Genomic DNA, 7,054 nt, shown 5'->3' on the forward strand with positions numbered 1-7,054 from the left:
GCTGTTAGGTCCCCTGTAACTGGAGCTATGATGGTTGTGAACTACCACGTGGGTGCTGAGAAATGAACTAAGGTCCTCTGCAAGAGCAACACTTGTTCTTAGTTGCTGAGCCATCTCTCCAGTGTTGAAGAAAGTAGGTTTCAGAGAAAATTAGATTTGCCCACCTGGGTCTAAACAAGCGTCTAAACAACATTCAAAGTTAGACATGCAGAAATTATGGTACTATATGACTAACAAAATATAGCTAATATAGGACAATGAGTGAGTTCATTTCTACAGGTGTTGGGAGAAAATACTACATACTGTATGTCTCAAATAACAGGTGGTTTGTTTCTTGTATTTCTTAATGCTGGAGGCCCAAGACTAACCTTATGGTTGGTGTGGTGTCTGCTGAGGCCTCTCTCTCTCTCTCTCTCTCTCTCTCTCTCTCTCTCTCTCTCTCTCTCTCTCTCTCTCTCTCTCTGCCCTGTAGGTGGCAGTTACTTGCCATGTCTTTATGAAGTCTTAATTCTGGGTGAGTACTTTGCTGATGCATTTGTTTATCCCCCAATTTCATCTTCTTGACAAGATATCAGTTACATAGAGCTGGATTGATGGGCCTTGTTTTAGGTTTATTTAGTTCTTTATAGACACAACCTGCCAAATACCACCACATTCTAATAATCGGGGGATGCGGATTTCAGTATGTGGATTTGGGGAGGCCATGATCTGTATATAACTCTGCCAGAAAGTCAGGCATGCCTATGGATTTTGGAGTGATAGATGCCTCTTCTGACCTGTTCTTTGTAAGTCCCAGAAACCAAAAACTTCCCTGTGAGATTTTTAATGGATTAATGAAATTCTGAAATGACTAAGGATGCCTTGAATTAACTGGGATTGATTTCTGCTGTGTAAAAAACATACCTATTTACTGAAAGTATATTAAAAGAGAAAAGTGGCTTTTCTCTGGTTTATCCCTGTGACTTGAGATAATACTTGCTACTTATATACCCTGTGCAATGCCTGGATACCCCAGTGTAGTGAGCCATAAATAGCTGAAAGAAATTCAGGTTAGTTGAACAAAATCAATGTATTGAAAAGTTTCAGGGAACTCAGAATTAATGGAAAGCTGTACAGAGAAGACAGAAGCAAGAAATTCCAGAGAAAGAAGAGGCAAAACAACAGACTTACAGATGGAAGGAACCAGAAAAAAAATGCTGAGACTACAATCCAGGTAAATGCAAACACTAGTACTTAAGTCACTCTTCTTACTCTTGCATTCACTTCCAGCAACCTTTCCTGAGGGGTTTCCAGAAGGGGAAGGAAGACACTGACATTTGACTTTGTGCTAGATGAATTTCCTGTGAGGCGTCCTCCACTGGACACCATATACAACGAAGCTGAAATGACTATTCAGTGGAATACACCAAAATCATTTGAGAGGTTGAGCAGGAACAAGGAGGCGACAGCACTCGCTGCGCTGGCCCATTAAAAACATCCAGCTGAACAGCTGTTGCTGATTTTCCAATAATTACCAGTTATGTTTCAGACCAAATGGAAATTACCCAGGAGGCTCAGGAAAGGAGAGGTCAACACTTCGCCTATGATAGTTGGATATGGTTTGGTAGCAGATGGTAGATGTGTGAAGACCTTGAAGGATGCCTTAGGACCTGAAGCATCGGCCTACAAGACACAGCGGGATGCAGAGGGTGGCATGGGTGCGTGGACATGCACATGAGAATGATGGATAGAGAGGAGAGAAGGGAGAGGGGAAATGCAAACTCCTTCTGGCAAGTTCCACCAGATCAGTGAGAATATGTCCGGGGGGAACTGCATAGAAAAACTCTTGTGTTTCCGCAAGGAGGATTTTGATTTATTGGCCAAAAGAAAGCCACTGAAGGTTCTTTAGCCGTCATTTCCCAGTGGCCCAACATCTCTTTTGTTTGAAATTTCAAGACAGCCCAGCAGAAGTTGTTCAGGGGCCTGGGAACCTCAGCTGTCATCAATTTTGCTTTTAGCTACTGTTAATAGGTTCTCTTATAGCTAATATTTCTTCTTTCTTTAAAAATTTTATTCTTTCCAATCTTAAAATAATATTGTGTCTCCTATTTTTCTTAATTTAAGAGTACTTGAAAGTTAGTTTACTATATCATATCATAGGTAATAAACTTATTTTGAGAATTTTTTTCTAAATAAGGTTTCCACAGTGGTTTTACTATAAAACATAAACAACACAAGGAAGAGTAATTTCAATTGGAACTTTCAAGTTAGTTAAGACATATCAGCCCTCTAAGACTGCCACAAAATCCTGATTCACAAAATTTGTATGCTGTGTGTAGTTATTCTTTGCAATTGCATCATGTCAGCTTTTTAAAATAAGTATTTATTTCCAAATGAACCTTATTTTACGGAGTGTTTCTGGTGAACATGTGCATGGGGTATACATACATGTCCTATATGCAGATTTGTACCTGTGCTTGCAGAGGCCAGAAGAGGGTGTCAGATGCCTAGGTTGGCATGGCATTTAATCTTCTAAAACCCAGTAGAGTATATAGACATTTCCAAACTGCCCCTGCCTTTTTGTACATATTTGCACATCATTAATATAGAAATATATTATTACTATATTCTTTTTGAACACTTATAACCACAGCCTCATTTATTGTATTAGGAACATTTATTTCTGAAGAGTACATTATTTTCAAACAATAATTTAGCTAAGCTATCTTTTCTAAAGAGGTCTGGCTTAGAAAGATTAAGCTCTGTTGATTTTATAGCTTTCTTATGTAGTGCACAATTACCAAATAGTTTTTATACCAGAGGGAAATTGTTATTCACATGTTATAATAAAGCATTTTCTTTAAAATATGTGGCTTTGTTTATTTTTATATATTTTCAAATATTTGGGCTTCTCCTTTTCCTATTCTTATAAATAAAGCCACTTGACTAAGTCCACAGTTTCAGTAAACATGCTGAACAGTGTGACATATTCTTTTTTAAGATACAGCTCATACAATCAATATGAGAAATAGTTAATTTTTAAGTAAGAGCATGTAATTATATTATGGAAATGAAGAAGAGAAAAAAGTGAAAGCTTCATTTTTTTCTAGTTATACCATACAATTCACCATACACACAAATATGTAACAATTATTGAAAAATCCCTCATTTAAAATATTGGTGCTATTGCTCTCCAACACCAGAGTGGGATTTATAAGCAAAAATGTCTCTTGAGCTCACTAGAAGAAGAACAGACGCCGACCCTGGTACACTACCGACCTCACGGGGCCAAATTCAAGATCAACCCCAAGAATAGACAGCATGGGCACATTGAGGACGTACCCATCCCAATTCACTACCTTCCAGAATCCCGGCAGGGACTGTGGGGTGGAGAAGGCTTACTTTTGGGCTATGGATACGCCAACAACAAGCTCTCCATGAGAGTGAAGAAGGCACGGAAACCGTAGCTGTTCACTCGGGAGCCTTACAGTGAAATCCTGGACAAGATGTCACCTTGACTGTAGCCATGAAGACACTGGGTCTCCTTGATGAGGCCTATGGATTTGAATTTTTATATTCTCAAGACCCCAATGGAGGACTTGTGCTCCAAGCGAGGGATGCTGCTGAGGCTTGCTTGTCCAGATCACCAGCTCCACCCTGACAACCCCAAGCGGAGAGCAGCCATCTATGACAACTACAAGAGTTTTGTCATCCTGGAGGCCGAGGCTGAGTGAGTAGGCCTGATGCTGGAAGAGGCTGTGGGGAAACAGAGGCTTCTAGAGACAAAGGACCCTGTACCCTGTTCAAAGTCTTATGTAGGGGAGCTGGTCCAGCGGCTTCAGGAGCAGGTTCTGTCCTGTACTACAGCGGTACAGAAGAGAGTCAGTGACCACACACCTGACCATCGGGCTCAGCCTCCCCTTTCAGCACTATGGACACAGTTGGGGTGGGCATTAGGACCACCTGTGGTCAGTGGGAGAACCTCACTTGGCATTTGCTCACCATACAGCTACTGCAGCAGATGTTTCAGAGAACCATTTTCTATGCCAGGACTCTTGGCAGTCTAGAGCAGAGCAGGTTACTGTGTAAGCTGGTCAAGACCATGCAGCGTTATAGCTCTTGGGCTGGAGTAAGTGAAGTTTGAGGTAGTTTGAACCACAGTGAAGTGTGTCAATTTGCTTGGGGGAAAAAGAATGTAAGAGATTGTAGAGAGCTCATATCTAACTGCAACACATATTATACCTCCTCCTCAAACAGCTCAGAGACTTTTATGGAGTAGATGACAGAAAGAATATAGGAGCCACAGGTACTGGATGGTTACAGGGAAACAGTGTTTTCTGTACACAGCAGAGCATCAGGCCAGATGAATTCACAGCTATTGTGATGACATACAAAGAGCCGTGCAAGCTCGAGACAAACCAAATCTCAGCATAGAGAGATCAGGCAGGCATTAAATCCCACTTCCAGCCTAGAAGCTATTGACAACCAGCAGGTGATGGTGTGGGTAGAGCCCGTGTCCTTTAGGAGGTTAGTCCCTGCTAAGTCAGCCATGCTTCAGTGAAAGGCCACATATTAAAGAATGTAAGAAAAGTGTAAATTGGACATGATAAGTGAAAAAATATGGGTATAATGTTGTATAGGTAAGAAAGTTGGTGGGAGTGGTTATGGGAGGCCTTGTGGGAGGTGGTTAAGATGGCTCTATTATATGTTTAAAAATAGATAAAAGGTGTAGATGAAATATGTTTAAGCATACCAGAATCTTTGATATTTTACTTATCTACTTTAGTACAGAGCTACCCCTGATTAAGTGTTAACTTGAAATTGATTGTGGCTTTTAAAATTTGTGTTTGTATCTATACATCTTTAAAGAGGACATATAATTTATATATATATATATATATATATATATATATCACACAAATACATATATGTATACACACACACACATATATATGGAGAGAGAGAGAGGACACATGGTGTAGGATTTAGCATCCTTTTTCTTTTACTTTCTCTTTGACATTTTTCCAAGAAGGAATGATGTGTTGTCAAATTTGTTGTTGTTTGAGAATGATTATTTTCCTCTCATTAATTTTTAATTATCAGGTAATATAACTTGGTATGAGTAATTTTTTAGTATCACTAAAAATGTTTTCAGACCATATTGTTGATTCTACTTGAATTCCAAGATTATTTGTAACATGCCATTATTCTTGCAAGTATGAGGATTATAGTAAGAATAATAAATTAATAATGAGATCATAGGACTAACTGGTGGACCTCTTACTACCAGAAAGAATTCTTACTGATTTCAGCCCTTATTGCAGGCATAGTACCAAATACCTCCTATAACAGAGACCTATCCATGGATTCCATGTGAAGAATAATGGTCCATTTAATGAATAACTTGATTAAGTTCGATTTTGCTTTTAAGAAAACATTCTGTTACCAAGAGAAAAAAGAAATAAAATAAAACAAAGCATCAAGAAGTCATGTCTTTGAGATGCACTCTGTAATCTTATTATTAGTAAACCACAGTAGTGTATAGAATCTGCTGCCAACCTTCCCTCTATCACTTAGTTTAAAACTGAGAACATGTTGCTTATATTTCTAACCTTATTTCCCATGAATCTTTCATACATGCTAATACATGGGAAATAATAACTGAGGTGGGTCAATGCGGCCCTTATTGTCTTGATGTGAGAGGACTACTTCTATATATGAGGATGTGTGAGTTAGGGCTTTCTCTTCAAGTGGGAAATCGTTAAGGGTGGAAATATGAAGAGATTTCACAGTATATGCCTTGTAATAATTTATAATGTTTGCACAAATGCATATCCTCCATGGTAGAGCGATTACACAGGTAATAAATTGTGTATCTGAGAACACAGAATATATGATCTACAGCTTTTATTGCACACTTGATTTCTTTTGATTTATTAATAATGATCTTTGGTTTAAGTGATTCTTCTTGTTAACATAACTCATTTAGTCTCAACTGTGGCATGAACTAAGTCAGTTGCCCTGCAAAAACTTCCTCATGAATCATCTAAAGTCTGCTTTGTTTAGCACAGAATGTTTTCTGGTTTGTAACCCAATGGTGATGGTAAGGTTAAACACGAGGATGGCACGGGGGGAGACTGAAAACAGAAACCTACAAAACAGGCATCAAGAAACTGATTAACAAGGAGCAAATCATAGAAAAACTAAAACCAATTAATTCTCTATTCTTGCAGCCCATTTGAAGCACTTGCTGACATTTTCAAACGCAGAAAAATACTTCTCTCCATGGCCATATCAGACACTAATACTAATTTTAACACAGTAGTTCTCCAAGTGACAGGTAATTATTTACAATGATATTAAAAATTTAAAACATTACTTAAAATGGAAATGAATCTAGGACCAAAGCCACTGGCACTCTCATCTTTTAAGTTTACTTATCTTTGCAATTAACTACATGGTATTATTTTCACCAATGAATGTTAAAACATTCTCATCCTAGTTGGCATAAATTTTACTTTTAATTATGCTTATATTTGGAAGTTTCTTCACTGGAGGAAAGTAAAAGCCATATAGATTTCAGGTAACTGGCATGCCACCACTGACACTGCATAAATCACAGATATTTTATTATTTTATTTTATTTTAGCAGCAAATAATCTGCCATGATCAGTCTTATTCTATTTGAGGGCAGGCCAAATAGGTAGGAATATTTTAATAATGAACACTGTGGCAATTGTGAAAATACCGTAGCTGCTGTAAGCACTAATGAAAGCAAACACAAAACACAATGGGTAAAAACTTGCACGTTCTGAGACCCTGTGGCCCACAGAATGACTAGTGTTCCTCCTTCTGAGCATCTCTAACTACAAATTAATTCTCTTTGTACAAGTAAGTCTGTCTGGGAAAGAGGATTTAATGCCTTTTACTTTGTATCTTATATGTGATATTGTTCACATATTGACAACTCTTTATTAGTAACTATATTCTGAAAAAAATTAAACCAACTAAAATTACCTATCTTCTCCTTCCAACTGCCCACAGTTATGATTTCTCAAAGTGCCATGTTTGAGTA

At 38.2% G+C, this 7,054-nt stretch overlaps 1 pseudogene across 1 annotated transcript; it reads left to right on the forward strand.

Moving 5' to 3' along the window:
• The first annotated feature begins 670 nt into the window (after window positions 1–670).
• LOC311585058 (large ribosomal subunit protein bL28m-like) lies at window positions 671–4,046 on the forward strand (annotated as a pseudogene). Its single transcript has 2 exons — window positions 671–682; window positions 3,183–4,046. The product of its transcript is annotated as a large ribosomal subunit protein bL28m-like (transcript).
• The last annotated feature ends 3,008 nt before the right edge of the window (window positions 4,047–7,054 follow it).

Source organism: Acomys minous, assembly GCF_964271855.1.
Source record: "Acomys minous genome assembly, chromosome: 15".
Lineage (NCBI taxonomy): Eukaryota > Metazoa > Chordata > Mammalia > Rodentia > Muridae > Acomys > Acomys minous.